The sequence below is a fragment of the Equus asinus genome, chromosome 8 (assembly GCF_041296235.1).
Source record: "Equus asinus isolate D_3611 breed Donkey chromosome 8, EquAss-T2T_v2, whole genome shotgun sequence".
Lineage (NCBI taxonomy): Eukaryota > Metazoa > Chordata > Mammalia > Perissodactyla > Equidae > Equus > Equus asinus.
This window is the reverse complement of record NC_091797.1, coordinates 51,863,224-51,883,623: the sequence shown is the minus strand read 5'-3', so window position 1 is coordinate 51,883,623 and position 20,400 is coordinate 51,863,224. Positions and strand designations below refer to the sequence as shown.

The 20,400-nt window shown below is 38.1% G+C and overlaps 1 protein-coding gene across 17 annotated transcripts in view; it reads left to right on the top strand.

Moving 5' to 3' along the window:
• The window catches only part of RNF144B (ring finger protein 144B), a 306,085-nt gene that overhangs the window by 76,658 nt on the left and 209,027 nt on the right, over positions 1-20,400 (top strand). The window contains exons 1-2 of one of the 17 annotated variants that reach the window (XM_070515593.1): positions 14,269-14,931; positions 15,363-15,458. The exons of 13 other annotated variants lie outside the window; for them this stretch is intronic. The gene's annotated coding sequence lies outside the window, so the exon portion shown is untranslated. Of the gene's footprint in view, positions 1-14,268; positions 14,932-15,362; positions 15,459-20,400 lie in introns of those variants that run through there. 3 more of the 17 variants (XM_014857685.3, XM_070515592.1, XM_014857686.3) reach the window with 3 other exon arrangements.

Sequence of the window (20,400 nt, the reverse complement as noted above, 5' to 3'; positions counted from 1 at the left end):
ATGAAGGAATGAGAGCTATGATAGGGTAAGAAGTAGGGGAGTTGTGTCCCAGAAACAATATAGCTTGAGCGACATTTTGTGGAATGAGAAGCTATTTGTCAGGTGGAAAAGGTAGGGAAGAATGGCCTGGGCAAATGGAGAACCAGAGGAATTTGTGAATGAGAAATTTGGGTGCCTGAAAATAGTTTAGTATGGCTGGAACTTACATGTAAAGTGAAAAGGGCAGAAGGTGAATCTAAAAAGGTAGGCAGGTTATATGTCACTTTGAATTTTGGGCCAATTAAAAAAATCATTTAGATTATTGGCCAGAATTACCTCTGTGATGTACTGATCAATTGTATAACACCAGGTAGGGTTAGATCTCATGAGGTCATTTGATTAGATGAGTTATTATTTAATTGATTTTTATGTAACAATTACTTCAAAGTGAATGGATCTATTGGTCTGTGTTTAAAAGAAAAATTTGCTGAAATCACAAACTGAAATCTTAGAAGTTTTAGGGGATTCTTCCTGACTTAGGACTAAAAATATTGGAGTCTTACTTTAACCCTAAATGGTCTATATAATGAGACAACTTTACAGCTGAATCTGTGCTTTAATGAGCCTTTCTTGGTGTATCAATTACTAGCGATTTAAAAATATGACACTTACAAAGAGTTTGTAATTAGATAAACTTAGACTATTTTCTATAACGACTACTTTTGTGAAGATTAGTACCAAGGACTGTGCCTGGCACACAATAGGTGCTCCAGAATATACTCTTTTCTTCCTGAAACTCACCAGACCTGAGGAAGCTTCCATTTACTTTATGAACTTTCAGGAGAAACTTTAAGAAAACAACACCCTGCCTCCAAGTGTATCTTTGCTAATTCTTCTGTAAGAACTTGGAATTTCCTTGGTGATTTTAAACAAGATTTCCTCTCTTAAGTGTGCTCATTGTATGAGTCTTAGATCACAAGGCTGATCTGATTTGAGTACAGAATCTTCAAAGCCTTGGCAGGACTAAATATTTTAGCAGTTACTTGCATTTAAAGTAGTTCTAGGCTCTTTCAACTCAAGGTTTCAGTGTATCATGCTGAGGCACTCTTGACGTGCAAGACAAGTGCTTTTCTCTTGGATTTGTAAGTGGGCAGCAGGTTTGCCTGATGCCTACTGACGCTGAGGAGGAATTGAGATGCCAGGTTGGAAAACAAAAACTTAAACTGGGTGTTTGCTGGGCGCCATTCAGAAGTATTGCATGCCTTTGTTTGATTAAATTCCAAGGTGATATAATCATCTGTCTATAAAAAGTAATTAATTGCCTTGTTTTCTACCTAGAGGTGTAATGGTTCCAGATTTGCAAGTTAGAAAGCGTTTTGTAATGGGACGGTGAAAGATGAGCAATTGTTACTGGAGTTAGCCTTCAGCTGAGCAGGGGAGGGTACCTGGTCACATCACCAAGACACCTTCCAGGGAGCATTTCTTTGGAGATGTGCAATTTTTGAAACCTCAATTACTAGGGATAATAGAATTATTAACCTATTTGGCCAAAAACAAGGCAAAGCTATAAAAAATATAACAAGTAGAAGGGGCTGGCCCCGTGGCCGAGCGGTTAAGTTCACGCGCTCCGCTGCAGGCGGCCCAGTGTTTCGTTGGTTCGAATCCTGGGCGTGGACATGGCACTGCTCATCAAACCACGCTGAGGCAGCATCCCACATGCCACAACTAGAGGGACCCACAATGAAGAATATACAACTGTATACCGGGGGGCTTTGGCGAGAAAAAGGAAAAAAATAAAATCTTTAAAAATATATGTATATAAAAGTAGAGATCTTTTAATCACATTCTGATCATAATCCAATTAAGTTAGAAATCAATATTAAAAATATGACCCAAGAAGCTAGCTTGGAAATTAAGTAACATTCTCACAGGTAAAACTTTGATCAAAGAGCAAATCAGAGAGAAATGATAGGTTCTTTAAAAAGCAAAAGAAAGTGCACTTTATACCCAAATCTTTAGGGTATAGTATATACCCAAAACTTTATTCAGAAGGAAATATAAAACAGTGAATATTTTTCTTATTCGTGAAGAAAGGACTAGCAAAACACCTGCTACCTTCAAAAAGAAAAAGGGCAACTGATAAAGTTAAAAGTTGGAAGTAATGGGATAGGAAAAAAGTAGAAAAGCTAATAAATAAGACAAAAAACTGAGAAATGAGTAAAAATATACAAGATTAGGAATGAGGAAACTGACACGACCACAGAAGCAGGAGACTTGGAAAGAATTATAAGAATTATGCATGGAGACTCTATAGAAACAAATTGTGAAATATGGAAGAAATGGATAATTTTATAAGTAAAATATAGATGACCAATATTTACTCATGTAGAAAATTCAAACAGACCAATTACTAGATGTCCCAGTTTGTGTCTGTTGTCATGTCCCATTTGACATTAATTCTGGACTTCTTTATTTTCAAGGAGGTGTTATTATTTTCAAATGCACTAAAATAAGATGAGATAGTAGTCCTCCACCTTATAATATCAGAGTTTACTATGGTCTCCTCTAATAGTGTGTGAGATGCGTGTGTTGCGAAGAGCATTTTACTTTAACACGTGCTTAAATGTGAAAGATGATAAGTATAACCCTGTGTCTTTTCCCAGTTCTCTGCAAATGCAAGTTAACTTACATCTTTCTTTAAAGAACAGCATGCAAATCGCATGCTGATAAAATGAAACATCTTCCTACATCGCTGGCCAAGGATAACTAACTCTTTCCAGTGTTGGGGGTGGGAGAAGAACTTGATGCTACTACTCTTGTCAGCTACTTGGTCTCCCAGTCAGTTGTGCCATGGCCCCCACTGTGACCTGCCAAAAGCGTGAAACTGCCAGGCTGACTGTTGGTGAGGTCAGTTGGAAGTGTGGGAAGTCAACGCGCTTGGTATAGTGGTTTTGTCATTTTTGTTTGGTGTAAAGATTTACACCATACGAGTTAGCTATTATTTTACTGTTTAATAACTTTAAAATTTATTTTGGAATAATCTCCTTTGGCAGAAAATGTTCTAAAGAAGTGTAAAGTTTAATGAAAAATTAGTATTGAATTTCTGCTTCTCAAGAAAGATGGTGATGAATGTGTATTTCACACAACTACTGAAGCAACATCAATATCTACTTCAAAGGTTTGTCGTTACTTTAAGAATACTTGATTTAACACAGGCAGCCACAGAAGGTGTCATTACATTTCATTCTGTGAAGCATGACTTTTCATTTAGATCGAATAACTCTTCTAAATCTATTTCACCCATTGTCAATTTTAAGTTTTCTTCTGCATATATGAAAAGTGAAGTAGTGGCTGTTAATCTGTTGGCCCTATTAGAAGAGAAAATTGTACACAGATTATGCTAGTTTTATATAAATATTACCAGATTCTTCAAATAGAAATTCAGTGAAATTTTTTACCTGAATGTTTTAATTATTTTCATGTAATTTATGGAATCAAAGTCAAGCTTTTAGAACATTCTATTGAAATTAGGATATTTAATATTATTGTGCATTCTATTGTAAATTTGTTTAAAAAGTTTATCATCAAAAATAAGATTTTTTTCTATTTTTTTATTGAGGTTATGATAGTCTACAACCTTGTGAAATTTCAGTTGTACATTATTATTTGTCAGTCATATTGTAGGTGCACCACTTCAACTTTTGTGCGCACCCCTCACCCCCCTTTTCCCCTGGTAACCACTAATCTGTTCTCTTTGTCTATGTGTTTGTTTATCCTCCACATATGAGTGGAGTCATACAGAGATTGTCTTTCTCTATCTGTCTTATTTTACTTAACATAATACCCTCAAGGTACATCCGTGTTGTTGTGAATGGGATGATTTTTATCCTTTTTCATGGCTGAGTAGTATTCCATTCTATATATATACCATATCTTCTTTATCCAATCATCTGTCGATGGGCACTTAGGTTGCTTCCATGTCTTGGCTATTGTGAATAATGCTGCAATGAACATAGGGGTGCATGGGTCTCTCTGAATTGCTGATTTCAAGTTCTTTGGATAGATACCCAGTAGTGAGGTGACTGGGTCATATTGTATTTCTAATTTTTTAAGAATTATCCATACTCTTTTTCCATAGTGGCTGCACCAGTTTGCATTCCCACCAGCAGTGTATGAGGGTTCCTTTTTCTCCACAACCTCTCCAACATTTGTTATTTTTTGTTTTGGTTATTTTTGTCATTCTAATGGATGTAAGGTGATATCTTAGTGTAGTTTTGATTTGCATTTCCCTGATGATCAGTGATGATGAGCATCTTCTCATGTGCTTATTGGCCATCCATATATCTTCTTTGGAGAAATATCTGTTCATATCCCTTGCCCATTTTTTGATCGGGTTGTTTGATTTTTTGTTGTTGAGTTATGTGTGTTCTTTATATATTATGGAGATTAACCCTTTGTTGGATATATGATTTGCAAATATTTTTTCCCAGTTGGTGGGTTATGTTTTTGTTTCAGTCCTGTTTTCCTTTGCCTTGTAGATGCTCTTTAGCCTGATGAAGTCCCATTTGTTTATTCTTTCTATTGTTTCCCTTGTCTAAGAAGACATGGTGTCCAAAAAGATCCTTTTAAGACTGATGTCAAAGAGTGTATTGCCTGGGCCAGCCCCATGGCCGAGTGGTTAAGTTGGCATGCTTTGCTTGGGCAGCCAAGGGTTTTGTTGGTTTGGATCCTGGGTGCAGACATGGCACTGCTCGTCAGGCCATGCTGAGGCAGCATCCCACATGCCACAACCAGAAGGACCCACAACTAAAATATATAACTATGTACTGGAGGTACTTGGGGAGAAAAAAAAGGCAGAAAAAGAGAAAAGAAAAAAAAGAAGATCGGCAATAGTTGTTAGCTCAGGTGCCAATCTTCAAAAAAAAAAAAAAAAAGAAGTGTACTGCCTATATTTTCTTTCAGCAGTCTTATGGTTTCAGCTCTTACCTTTAAGTCTTTGATCCATTTTGAGTTTATTTTTGTGAATGGCATAAAAGAATGGTCTATTTTCATTCTTTTACATGTGGCTGTCCAGTTTTCCCAGCACCATTTGTTGAAGAGACTTTCTTTCCTCCATTGTATGTGCTCAGCTCCTTTGTTGAAGATTATCTGTCCATAGATGTGTGGTTTTATTTCTGGGCTTATCAATTCAGGTTATTTATTTTTTAATAGCTTTACTGAGGTAAAATGTATATACCAGAAATTTCACCCATTTTAAGTGTACAGTTGGAAGGCTTTTAGTAAATTTATAGTTGTGCAATCATTACCACCATCCAGTTTTAGAACACTTTTGTCACCGCCAAAAGTTGTCTCGCACCCCTTTACAATCAATCCTGCTTTCACATCCAGCCCCAGACAACCACTGAAAATGATTTATTTCTTTCAAACAAACTGCAATGGAAATAGAGCATAACTGCCAAATTTTCCAAATATTTTTCTACGTACACTAAGTAGTTGAACTACAATGTTTTTGTGATGAAGCTGATGTTGGATATAAAAAATCCTTCAGCATGCAGTTATGTATTTTCTCTTTGCAGTCCATTATCAATCAGAGGTTGGAAATGTTTTGAGTCTTTGAAGAACTATTTTGTAAATCAGTGCCTATTGATAATATTGGCCTTTTTTTGGTAACAGAGTCCTGTAAATTTGAATTGTATTTGTCTGAAATCAGTTGGAAATTTTTAATCAAAGTATTCATTTAATGGAGCAAGGAAGATATTTAGCTTTTGAAGTTTTACAGATTGCAGTTATGGAAAACAAAGCTTGGAAACAGGAAAGCACTAGAATTTATCCTTGCAAATACAGGATAGGAACTGAGCAAATTAAGTGATAAGAATTCAAACACAGCATACAAGATTTAATTTTGAAATTTTATAATTGTGCTTGGAATATCTGGACTTATCAGAAGAATCTTTTGATGAAAATACTATTTTTAATAGGATAAATTTGTATTTTCTACCAGAATTCAAAGTATATTGAATTTTAAAAGGTCTGTGATCTCAAGGTATCTAAGTTGGGTGAATCAGTAAAAAGAAGCATAAGTAGATACAATTTACTTGATGAGTTTTTGTATAAATATTTCCCAAAGAAAGGTGGTATCGGCCAAAATGCAGTGTCTTTTAAAAGACTTTGGCTTAAATATTTTTATATTTCAGTATAAAAATATAAAAATAGGAGAACTAAGAATATACTTCATTTAGTGAAATACTAAAACCAATTAAAGAAGGATCTAGATTAAATGCCTATGACCAGCATTTTTATGTATCATTATCTTTAATGTTCTAGAAAATACAATAAGACAACAAATTATATTGCTATTATATTTACTGGAATCAAAGAGATAAAAAACATCTTTTTTTGTTGCTGATATGACTATGTGTACATCCCCAAACATGAGACTAAATTAAAAAACAATCAGCCACTCTAGTAGAATTAATAAAATATTTGGGGAGATGGCTGGATGCAAGATAAGTGAATAAATTGAAAGCTTTTCTCTACTTAAGTAAGGAGTACTAAGAAATGAAGGAATTATTCCCTTAAATAATAAAACTATAAAAATATACGTAATATATAAATTTCCTGCAGTTCAAAAATAGAATAGCAACATGGGTTTTTAAAAACTGCATAGAATGGCCATAAAGTTTTATATTGATAAAGAAATACCATATTCTAGCCAAGAAAAGTATGAAAAATAAGAATTCTGTGAAGTCACTATAATCAAGATAGTATTGGTTTAGCAATCGACAAATGGATCATTGGGACAGAGTAGACTCAGGAATGGATCATTCAGAACAGAAAATTCTAAATACAGAAAACTTAATATTTAATACATGTTGCATGCAAGTCAGTGGAAAATCTTGGATTACTTAATAAATTGTTCTGGCATAGGTAGTTCTCTATCTGGTTGAAATATAACAGGGCTCATCATATGTCGTTTAAAGATAATTTCTTGATGGATTAAAGACAAATTTAAAAAACAAGACAATAAACATCTCACAAGACTACCTAGGAAAGCACACATGTACAAGCTGAAGCTTGGGGAACCTTCAAGACTGGAAACCACAGAAGCTATATAAGAAGAGGAAGGCGTATCAGAATATGTACAGTCAATAACCATTTTATGGAAATAGTAACATAAAATCAATAGACATCAGCTGTGTCTGGAAAAAGTATTTGTAAAATACATTACAGGCAAAGTGTGAATATCTGTAATTTACAAAGAGCTCTTATAAACAGGAAAACTATAAACTATTCTAAAGGAAAATGGACAAAGAATATGAACAGACAAGTTGCCGAGCTAAGATAAATGATGTGCTTGTGTTAGCATACATCAGTATGATTCAGTGAGCCCAGAGAAAAATGCTTAGAAAATACCACAGGCTGTTAACTTTGGTACATAGGTGAGTGAGGGGCTGATGTCAGTGGAAAGTGAAAGAAATATAACACTCTTCTCACAGACTACTGAGGGAGATAGCCATATAAATAAAGTGCTCCCTAGGTGCCATAGTTGAGGAATAAGGAGAGCTGAATTAGAGGAGGAAGGAAAGGCCTGTGTATCTGAATAGAGAGGACTCTGGACAGTAAATTACCTTCTTCCCAAGAAAGAAGAGATCGTTAATTACTTGGAGTTAGTGACACAGTGACTTCCATGAGATAAGTATAGTTATGTGGGTAAGTCATAATACGAGTTTAAAGATTATTGTGAGGCCCTTGGACAAAGTTACTCTGCAAAACATGTCACATGACTGCAATTATTGCTTATTTAAACTGATCTTCATATATTTAACCTGAGTATAATTCTTCTCCAGGGCCAAGGGGAATGAGAAGGATCCGCTTAAGGAACACTGATTTATAAGAAGGATCTCTCTGAGATTCCCTTTTGTTGGCGCCGCAAGCATTATTGCACAGTCTATGGGTTTTGCTACAACTGTTACTACCTAGCAAAGTCCCTGAGGTGCTCTTCCTGAGGGTCATGCTGTGGCATGTGCTGTGGGGCGTTAGATCGAAACAACAGCCAGCCCTCTTAAGATCTGAGGAGGAGGAGATGGAGGACTTCAGGTGAAAAGTGGTAGACGTGGAAGGAAAATAGATTTTCTCACTGTAGGGGATTTTTTCCTTTTGTAGGGTACAGAATAGGATCCCTCCCTCCCAAGGTGCCTGCATTTCTCCAGCATTCATCTAGCTCTGGGTTCCATGCCCCTAATTGTGGTTTCTTTGATCTATTGTACGTGATAGCTTTCATTCTGTCTGGCTCCTGGTTTCACTGGGGACTTTATGATTCACTATTTTGCTGGAAGAGGGAGAAGGCGGGAAAAGACAAGAATCAGCCATCTATGTTATAGAGAAAACTTAAGTTTTTAAGGTGCCTTTCAAAATAAAGTCCTACTGGAAAATTAACATCTATAATATGCCCATCTGTGAGTAATTTGGCCCCTGTAGAGTGGAATCTTAATTCCAAGAAGCTTAATTCCTAATGATTTAAGCCAAGAAATAGTTTGGCTTTTATTTCAGCTGAGTCCTTTGTATCTATGTAGGACATGGATGCACAGTCTTTCATTTCCTGTGAGCCAATTTGTACTTTGGCTGGGATGACGATTTAGAGAACATTATTTGGGGATTTTTTTCATTAATTGTCTGATCTGCAGGAATTTGGAGATGATAGTGTTAGCGGAAGCATTAATGCAAACTTTGCAAACATAAGGATTCTCAAGACTATGGCATCTGACTTGTTAGTGGAGAATCTTAGTTCAAGGCTAATGCAGTCATTTTTTCTAAAATTAGGTGATGAACAAGAGTGCTGAGTTCCATTTTCTCATTGGTATTATAAGTGGGATGTTAAGAGCCTTGAACCACTGAGTCCTTTGGAGCATTGCTCTCTCATTCAGTTCTCCACCTTGGGTCATGATGGGTTCTCGTATGGCATAATGGCAATGGCAGTTTGAAATTATTCTTGTCAGGTTTTGCTTGTTGGGGCCAAGCTGGTTTTGACTTGCTCTGTGAGATATTGAGATGCTCTTGTATGTATGAAATAGAACAAAATGACGTGTGTTCAGCTTTTTGAAAACTTTTATTATCAAGTTTGAGGTAACTGGATGATCATTTCTGGGTCATATGTATATATGTATATAAATATGTATATATATATAAATTGAGGTAACATTGGTTTATAACATTGTATAGGTTTCAGGTATACAACATTACATTTTGACATCTGTGTATACTACAGCATGCTCATCACCAAAAGTGTAGTTTCCATCTGTCACCATATAATTGACCCCCTTTACCCATTTTGCCCTCCCCTCAGCCCCTTTTCCCTCTAGTAACTGTCAATCTGTTATCTGCTTCTATGAGTTTGTTTTGGTTTTGGTTTTTCTTTTTATATTCCACATATGAGTGAAATCATACAGTATTTGTCTTTCTCTGTCTGACTTCAATTAGCATAATACCTTCAAGGTCCATCCATGTTGTCACAAATGGCAAGATTTCACTTTTTTATGGCTGAGTAGTATTTCATTGTATATATGTACCACATCTTCTTTATTCATTCATCCAATGATGGGCATTTAGGTTATTTCCAAGTCTTGGCTATTGTAAATAATGCTGCAATGAACATAGGGGTGCATATATCTTTTCAAATTAGTGTTTTTGTATTCTTCACATAAATACCCAGAAGAGGAATAGCTGGATCATATGTAGTTCTATTCTTAATTTTTTGAGACATCTTTGTAGTGTTTTCCATAATGGCTGTACCAATTTACATTCCCACCAGCAACGTACGAGGGTTCCCTTTTCTCTACATCCTCGCCAACACATGTTATTTCTTGTTTTTTTGATAACAGCCATTCTAACAGGTGAGAGGTAGTATCTTGCTGTGGTTTTGATTGCTTCTTCTCATATTTTGACTTTCCACATAGTTTGACTGCCATACCACCCTAAGTGTATCTCTGGCATAGTTTTATCATATTATTTTGTAATGTTCTTAGTCTTACTTTGTATTGTGTCTTACTCTTAGTTCTATACTGATTACTCTCAATATATGTTGGATTGAAGGTATAAGATAAGCACCATTAGATGTAACAGAAAAAACGCAAAGAAATTGTAGCTGTCTGGAAATGAGAAATGACCAAATTGTCAGTAGCAGAACACCATGACCTTTGCTTTAAATCTTTTCCTGTGGAGACGGAATTGCACCTATTGCAGAAGCTGGTTTCCCAATACTTGTGTTCTTTCATCTGATTTCTTGAAACTGAACAAATCATTAAAAAAAATTTTATGTTTTAACACAGGATGTAATTAAGATGTCAAGTCTAAGATATGTGTTACTAACTTACAGACTAAGGTAGATTAGAAGAGTAATTTCAATAGCACAAAAACAAATCTTGGTTTCCCTTTGTATTAATTAAAGGAATAATTTTCCAAAGAAGAAATTCCACTTGTTGATTCTCTTCTTCTATAGGACTACAATGCATTTTATAGTACATATCTATTATCTATTACATATTATATACTATGGTATATATTATTATACAGTATCTTACACATGAGTATATAGTAATCGATTAATTATATTTTATCTTTATTTTTTTGGCCTCATATGTAGCGAAAACTTTATGCTCTGGATTTATTGTGGTTTTGCTTTCATATAACTTTAGGTATGTTACAAGTTAATGCAATTCCTACAGTTTGGATTACTTACTAGTAATGTCAAGATTTTGTTTGCCTTTTCTTTAGGAAGGGCCGTAATTCAGATTAGGAAATGATTCTCTATTATGATGGAAGTCAACATGACTGCAATCTCTGGTGAACAATTTGGAATATTAAGTCTGGTATTGCTTAGGAAGATAATATTTTTGTATATCATCGTGGCTGTGTTTTACTTCTCAGTCTGAGATATCAAATGTTACATTTATTTTTCAGTCAAAAGAAGCTATTCTTTCTTAGGCTTATTGAGGTCTCCTCTTTTACCTACCCTTTAAATACTAGTGTTCCTTTGGGTTCTCTTTTCTGATCCCTTTCCTTTCGCTTCCCTTTCACTTCCTTCTTAGATGAATAACACTGACCGAGTTCCTACTGTGGATCAGGACAGGGCCATGCTGTACAGCTGAGCAGGTTGTGACTGCACAATTCCAGGAGGTGACATTTACTGCCCCACCCCCAAGGCTTATATAGTGCCATCAGACACTGTACTAGCTAATTTACAAACTTCTCATTTACTCTCACAACAACCTATGAGATGAATATCATCATTCCTATTTTATAGATGAGAAAACTACATTTTGGGTACGTTAAAACTTGTTTAAGCTTACATAATAATGAGTGGGTGATAGAGTTTGTATGGGTCCAAAACCTCTGCTTCCTTCTACAGCATGCTACCTTTTGTGTTGATCTAAGCTCTTGGTAATCTCATCTATGGCCACCATCTAAATGATGGTAATTCCTACAAGGCTCTCCTCCCCAGATCCCTCTGGGTTGATGGCCTACTAGATAAGTCTTCCAGTGTGACCCAGAGACACCTCAGATTCTGCAGGATATTGGTGGAATCACCATGATTTTCCTTACAACTGCTCCTCCTTTTTTTTTTTTTTTTTTTTTCAGGAAGATTAGCCCTGAGCTAACTACTGCCAGTCCTCCTCTTTTTGCGAGGAAGCCTGGCCCTGAGCTAACATTGTGCCCATCTTCCTCTGCTTTATATGGTGGGACGCCTACCACAACATGGCGTGCCAAGCGGTGCCATGTCCACACCCCGGATCCAAACCGGCGAACCGCGGGCCGCCGAGAAGCGGAACGTGGGAACTTAACCGCTGCGCCACCGGGCCGGCCCCCACAACTGCTTCTCCTTTATTTCCACTCTCAGTTAGTGACATCAGCAGCCTGGGCTCTTCTCTCTTCTCATCCCCCACATCTAATCAGATATCAGATCCTATCAATTCTGTTTCTGAAATCTCTCTCCATTTGTTCCCTTCTCTTCCATACCAATTGTCACTCCTGTTAGTTCAGGTCCTCATTCTTTTCTCCTGAGTGCATCTGCTCTGTCTCAATTATGAAAAGCATCACGTAAAGTCTCATATCCCTAGGCCTTGGCGCTGGCTGTTGCTTCTGACTGGTTTACCTTTCTCCACTTTCCCCCGTCGACTACTCGAAGACTCAGCTTTAAGTCATTTTCTCAGGGAAGGCTTCCTTGCTGCTTTTGATCAACTCCTTTAGTTAAATTATTTTTCTCTGTGCTCCCCCAGCACACGGTGTTTAAGTCTATCATATCACTCATCAGAGTACCCTGATAATTGATTTGCTTGCCTGATTCCTTCCCTGGACTGAGAGCTCTTTGAGGACAGGGACTGTGTCCAACTTATCTCTTTGTCATCCTAGCATCTTTTCTGGGATAAGATCAATAAATGCTCGAGAGAATGAATGAATATACACTGTGGACTCGTTAGGCAAATCTGAAAGAGTTTTGATTATGATAGTTTTGTAACATGGTTTAAAATCAGGAACTGTGATGCCTCCAGCTTTGTTCTTTCTCAAGATTGCTTTGGATACTTGGGGTCTTTGTGGTTCCATACAAATTTTAGAATTGTTTGTTCTATTTCTGTGAATAATGCTATTGAAATTTTGATAGGGATTGCATTGAACCTGTAGATTGAATTAGGTAATATGGACATTTTAACAGTGTTAATTCTTTCAATCCATGAGCATAGACTCTCTCCATTAATTGTGTCTTCCTCAGTTTCTTTCATCAATGTCTTGTAGTTTCAGTCTACAGAGCTTTCATTGCCTTGGTTAAATTTATTCCTAGGTACTTTATTCCAGATATGAAAGAGTTGTTCACATAATACTATAGTGTTCTACATGTTTATTCAGTCTTACTAAAATTTGAATGCAATTTTTATAAACTTGCATGGTAGAAAATAATCAATGCTGCTGTTATTTAATTATACAATATATTTTTTTCTTGCCCCCTGCCATTTGCAACAACAGGCAGCATGATTATTGCTTAACTCATGTTTTCATTCACGTTGGTAGCAGCATCTTCCCTTATCCTGTTGACAAGAGATTGTGAGTTAATTGCACGGTAATTTAAAAGTAGATTCCACGTTGAACTTTGGTTTAAGGTGCCAAAGTTTTGCATCAGCCCTAACGAATACACTAACCTATCAGAAGGTGCTTTGTTTGTTTCCTGATTCCTGGTCCATCAACACTGGTCACTATACCAAGAAAATACCTTGAGATTGATTATCTCAGAACCTAAGCTATTGCTAAATTTGAAATGAGACATTCATGGGGTAGTTTTCTTACCATACTTTCTAACATGTTCATCTAACACAGATTTAGGTCTCATTCCTGCTCTGCCCCTATCTGGTTCAAGCCTCATAAATTTCCTCATCTTTAAAATCAGGCATTTTAAGGCATTTAAGTTTGGGCTGTTTAAGCTCAAATATCTTCTGATTCTATTACTTGGGGTCCCAAGTATATGTGTTCTCTTAGTGTCTCATCTCCCTTGTCCACCTTCCCTTCCTCTCCCACTAGTGGACTGATCATCCTGCTTGTCTTACCGTCATACACGTAGACACACTGTGTTCTTCAGCACTTGGCTTTGACCTAAAGCTTTTCTTCAACAGGGAGAGCTGAGAAGCAGTTCACTTGTGTCACCTGGAACAGTGCCTACTGCTGCTACTTCACTGGCACGCTCAGATCCCTTCCACAAAGGGCTTGTGACTCCCTTCCTTTTAGGAAGCACATTCCTGTGTTTGCAAAGCTGGAGTGACGTTGCGGAGTGAGCACGGAAAGATTCCTGTATCAGAGTAGCGGCATTTCCAAATCGCAATGTTCAACAGATTGGGGACTGTGATTGTAACCTATGGGGGGGTGTGGGGAGTGTGAGTAGGTTATATAATCTGTTATAAACATCACAAATTAAGCCTCCAAGGTTTTGGAGTGAGGAAGGCTTACATCATAGTACCCCACAGCTTCTGGATTACTTTGTTACATTTTCTTTGAGTACAACCTGTTAGGTTACTTTGCGTTTCCCACATAATTTGTTGACAAAGCACTTCAAGCAAAATCATTGTTTCATGACGGTGTACCTGTATTATTTGGGGGTAAACTAAGACTACCCTACTCTAATTTGCCTGTGTTCTAATTTTATGGTTAGATGCAAAAGGATAAATCAGGTACAAGGTGTTTTTGGTATGTGCATGGGAAGTGTTTCTATAAAAACAGTTTTCTGGCAAAGTGGGAAGGCAGGTGTGGGCTGTAAGAAGTAGAAAAAAGAGATTTAAAGAGCTGGGAAGGAGGGAGAGGAAAGGTGCCCTGGGAGGACACGTGTAAAGGAGCAGCAAACTCTGAAAGCTAAGAGGTGAAATGTCCCCGTCTGGGCAGGATGAAGGACACTAGAGGTTGCTGCCGGACACCCTGCTCGAGATTGCTGCTGCAGCTGTCCCAGAAGGACACGAGAGAGGTCCTGACAAGCGGAGAGAGTGCAACAGGGCTGGATTGCTCGGCGCGCCGGCGGCTGGGTTCGGACAGGGTTAAGCCCATCACCTGCTGCTGAAGTGCGACCCAGATGGGAAGTAGGAAGTGCCGCGCCTGAGCTTCCTGTATAAATAAACGCGCGGCTCCCGGCGCTGCTGCTGGCGAGCTGCGCCCCACGCTCTGCAAGGTTCCCGGGCATCGCAGCTGTTCCCGAGGCAAGGAGGCGGTTATAGGTACTCCTCCTCCTGCGACCCGATAGGTCTGGGAGCCCAAATCCTGTTGTAATCCCGCAGAGCGTAAAGCTGTCAGCCGCAGAGCTCGGAGGAAGAGGGAAAGAATGAAACAGCTCCTCCTCCCCCGTGTGCGAGCAGCCCCGGCTGGCGGTGCGCGCGAGGGAGGCTGCTGAGAAGCCTGGCTGCCGGAGGAACGTAGCTCTCCTGCCAGGTAGGTTTAGCGAGCGGTTTAAACGCTGCAGGCATTGCAAGACAGGAATGGTGTTGGACTAAGAAAAGAAAAACGGACATACGACTAACTCTGACACCATGCTTTTTAGCTTTGTTTTCTGCCTTCAGTGCTTAAACCATACGGAATTGAATTCATTCTGAATGCCTTAAACACCTAACTTTTTAAAATAGGTATCTTTGTAAAGGTAAAAAGAAACTAGCTTAATTTCTAATAAAACAATCTCTACAGAATGTGTCGTAAAATTCAAGATTAGATCAAACCTCTCTGTCTTAAGAGGAGACCAAAAGTTGGCATAACCTCAGATATTTACCCTATGTTATTTGGAAATGCACAGCACTAAGCTGACATAGATACGAATAAGATATTATCCCTGAGATCTTGGCTATACTTAATACTGATTATTTTGTCAGGTAATTGCTGATGAAACAGAGTAGAACTCTGATCCTACACTGCTATTCTCAAGTTGAAGTTAAGATAAAGCTGATTCCTGGTTCAGCAGAGAAAAGGTATCTTTAGCTTACCCTTCCCAGGACACCTTTTGCTTTTCTTATTAGTTTCAAGGATTCTGCTATAAATCTTCTCCTGCTGCGTATACTTCTCACATTCAGATTTCTCAGAAATGAGTTCCCCTTTCTGGGAAAATATTCTCTGTCCTCACGCTTCTGCTACAGTCTATCACTTTCTTCTTTCTTTCTGCCCCATGTATCTTATTAAAACATCAGCTGGGGCTCCTAATAGGACTATCCCTGTTCTTCTGATTTGGCATTTCTGGATGTTTTTGGAACATTGCAGGGTATGAATTAAAGCACAATGTATCTAACATTTCTGAAGCAGCAGATTGGGGGTGTCTAGGCCAGAAGCAAAATAAATGAAATTTGAGATGACTCAGTTTTTAGGGTGTGGGTCATAGGCAAAAGGAACCCAGCCAGTCTTCACTGTGTTGCTGGCTAATTAAAGTATCTGGCTGCTTCAGCTTTCGCTGAGCTGAGCCTCTTGGTCTCCAGTCCCTTTCATATCTCCTTCCTCTGTCCTCCCTTCCCAGCCCTGGTCCTTTTCATGGGTAGCAGTCCCTTAAGTACTTCCAAAACTATCTTGAGGAGGAGAGAGGAGAGAAAAAGAAAGATACCTATAGCAAATCCACAAAGCCACATGGAGAGAATTGTATTCTGGAATCCAAAGCCTGTTTTCACACAACTCCTGCCTTACTGTTGCACACCTGTGACTGGTATTTTATTCTTTGTGATGGGCATAAACTAAGAAAAATGGGAAAGAAAAAAACCCCTTCTGTTTCTAAGGTGGCCTCTGACTAATTGAAACTGTCTTGATGAGTAAACAAATGCAGGGTAAAAACATACAGAGAATGTAAAAAAGATGTCGAGTGGCAGAATCAGATTCCTTGGCTTTTTATTTAAAACAAACAGAAAAAGACTCAACCAAAAACCCCCTCTAAACCAATTACCCCAGATAACTTGCTCCTCCACTACTGGAAGTGAGGTTTGAGTGTGGTCAAACACTGTGCATTTACCCAGAGTTTTACAAATATTTACAGTCGTCTCTGCCAAATATCTTTGTGCTGAGCCCCAAAGAACATTCTCAGCATTCAAAAGCCCCATTCTCATGAATGGTTTCAGTTCATTGGCAATTTAAAGGAATCCAGGCTTTTAAACTAGGTCAGTTTAAGACGGGTCTTTTTTTTTTTTTTTAATAGTAATTGGTTTTTGGGTCTCCCAGATGATGAACCAGGTTTTCAGAGCCAAGCTCTACAGCAGAGTGAAACGTTATACTCTATCCAGACAGAAAAAAATCTTATTTTATCTATATAGGAAGACCGTTTAGCTTCCTGGAAACTATCTTTCCCTTCAACACTATGAATACTATTAATCTGAGACAGTCTATTTAAATTTTCCTTTTTGCAAAGTAGTTTCAGTATTTCAGATGTTTAGAAACATTTATAAGGGCATCCAAATCATTTCTCTGTGGTGTTTCTGCTACTTCTGGCTTCTGTGTTTCCCCTGGCCATGACTTATGACATTACTCTCTTGTTGAGTTAGATTCTTGGTGTTTGAAACCACCCGTTTGAGGTAGAGGTCAGGAATCATGCTGAACCCAGGTGTTGGTGCAGGGACAAAGTCCAGACAGTTTGGGGACTAAACCTACTTTGTGCAACTGATTATTTTGGATATGGGAAACGGGCCAAGCTGCCGTACAAGTCCTGCTTTCCCTTTTGAGCTTTGGGGAGTGGGTTTCTGCAGCCTCTGCTCCTGAGTACTCGTTTTCAGGGATGCCTGCCTTAATTTATGCAAGATCCTTAGCTACAGCAAATTATCAATATTTTCAGCTTTTGAACTGCTGGAAGAGACTAGAGATGAGAACCAGGCCTTTAGTATTTTCTTCCTCCATGTACATTCAAAGAAGTTATCCACTGTAGTATTGAGTGACTGCTGTTTGCCAGGTGTACACTAGATACTGAGGCTATAAAGATGTATAAGATGTGGCTTCTGTCTTGAAGGAATTCATGTAAGCTTAGAAATGACTTTATTTTTTTTTTAAAGATTTTATTTTTTTCCTTTTTCTCCCCAAAGCCCCCCAGTACATAGTTGTATATTCTTTGTTGTGGGTCCTTCTAGTTGTGGCATGTGGGATGCTGCCTCAGTGTGGTTTGATGAGCAGTGCCATATCTGCGCCCAGGATTCGAACCAACGAAACACTGGACTGCCTGCAGTGGAGCGCGCAAACTTAACCACTCGGCCACGGGGCCAGCCCCTGGAAGTGACTTTGGATTATAGTAGTAATTCTTAATTCATATTGTTTTACTTGAGTATGAAAAATACTTTGATGTTTGTCATTTTGATCATTTTTTTTCCTGAAGATTGTCCCTGAGCTAACATCTGTGTCAGTCTTCCTCTATTTTGTATGTGGGATGCTGTCACAGCGTGGATTGACTAGAGGCGTGTAGGTCCCCCCCGGGATCTGAACCTGCAAAGCCTGGGCTGCTGAGCTGGAGCATGTGAACTTAACCACTGGCCCACCCCCAATTTTTTTTTTGGGTAATCTATTTTCCTACGTCATCTGAGCATTCCATACCTTGAAGAGGCATAACAGCACCTAAGTTAATTTATTTAATTATTTTAATTTTAGTTTGTTTTTTCACTTTTAGGCATAGTGGTAGGTCTTGTGCTAAAGTTTTATCTTTGTTAACTTTAGCATTTGCTGTTTACTTGGTCGATGAGTACTTCTAAACTCACTGCATCATACTGTAGTGGTGATTAAAAAATGGAAAACTGTACATCACAGAGAGTAAAAGTGATCAATGCTTTTGCAACACGGAAGGAGAAACTTATCTGTGATGGGATCCCTTCCTTGAATTGAAAAGCCAACAACCCAAGTGACATATGCTTCTCTTATTCAAAGCTGGAGATACTTGTGATCACATGGCTTGTGGTATCTATTAAAGAACAGACATTGAAAGCCGTGTCTCATTGGTTTCTAGTTCCTCTGCAGTCACGAGTTGGAGTCCCAGACCTTTAGTCAACTGGTTCTTTGTCTTTCTTGGGAAGATCCAACAAGACGTCTCATTTCTCTCTTTGCTGGACTTGTGGCTGAAACTATAAACCCACAAATCATCCTGTGTATGATTATGTGAAACTATCTGTTGAGAACCTCCTCAACTAGTTTACTCTTTATAAGTGTGGACTGGGTTTAGTTTCCTTTACATCCCTAGCACCTAATGTGTGGAATTTGGGTCCTTATGGGATGACTTGGTTTCCTGCATTATTGATTCCTTAAGAAACTGATTTGGCAAAGATGTACAAAAGTACACACCCTGAACCTTGCTTAGCTTAGGATGGAGGAAATTCCTCTTCCAAACTGGTTTTAAATTTGTTTCTAATTAAAATTTCTGTATGAAAGTTTAACTTTCACAGAAGAGAATAATATTTATGCATGCTTTTATTCATTTGGAGAAAAAACTTTGATTTAGATATTCCTGCTTTAGCGTCTGTAGCTTCCTGGTAATGTCATGACCCAAGAAATCAGCCCGTCTCTTGCTCTGTGAGGCTTTCTGAAATAACACTTCTCCTTGATCTGTTAATTACATCATTGTCTGACCTGCCTTTAAGTGGCGTTCCTTCCTGCTTCTGAGCTTTGTTGTTATGCCAGGCAGGGGGAAGAAAATTATTCAGCAGGGCTGTATGAATATCTGTGGGAGGCAAGGGAACCACTGATTACAAAAGGGGTGGGCAGGGAACAGTGGTGGTGTTGAGGAGGGAGCCACTACAATGAATGTAAAATTACATCGCCAAAAATACCATTGAGCTGTTATTCTCATATTCACTCCTTCCGTCTTTGATAACTTTTTGTTGTTAGGAAAGCTGGGAATGGATTTCCTCCTCTTAGGCCCTTATCCTGTAGTGGTAACAAGACCATGGAAAGAAGGCGAGAAAAAAGAAATGTGCATTTTAGAAAAAGGATTGGCGTTTTGCAAATGTTAGAACTTGACTTCCCAGATGCCCTGTACTCTGTAGGGTTTAGAGTTAGCCTATCACAATATCATGTGGTTTATTGGTCATGATCTCATTTCTCTTTCCTTATGTTCTTCCTATATATTTTGTAGGAAAAAATATAAAAATAAGATTTATTCTTACCATAAAAAAAATTGTAACTCTGTGAGGTGCTGGATGTTAACTCACTTTATTATGGTAATCATTTTGAAAAAAATATAGATATCAAATCATTATGTTGTACACCTTAAACTTATACAATGTTATGTATCAATTATATCTCAAAAATGCTGGAAATAATTAGATCTTATTATAATAGTTGTAACAGACTTTATTCATAAGCTAATCTCAAATAGCAAAGAGACTGGGGCTGGGCCCAGTGGTGTAATGGTTAAGTTTGCACGCTCCACTTCAGCAGCCTGGGGTTCACAGGTTTGGATCCTGGGGGCAGACCTACACACTGCTCATCAAGCCATGCTGTGGCAGCATCCCACATATAAAATAGAGGAACATTGGCACAGATATTAGCTCAGGGACATTCTTCCTCAAACAAAAAAGAGGAAGACTGGCAACAAGATGTTAGCTCAGGGCCAATCTTCCAAAAAAAAAAGAATAATAATAATAAAATAAAATAATAATAGCAAAGAGACTGCCTAGAAAAGTTCTTGCTAATATTTAAGATGCTCCTCTTATCAGTTAGGATGCTTCTCCTAATACTCCTCCTCATTTTCACCCATAAAAAAAGTTAATAGAGATATATTTGCATATCAGTTCCATTTTTAGAAGATAGTGGTCTCCAACGTACAAAATTATAATCTTATTACCATCCTGGAAACTGTTGAGATGAAGATGTTAAAACTAGGAATTATAGACTGAGTATTTTCTCTTTTCTTGGTTTCTTCTGAATGAAGCTGTGAAACAGTGGGGAAGAGAACAGAAGTTCCCTTTC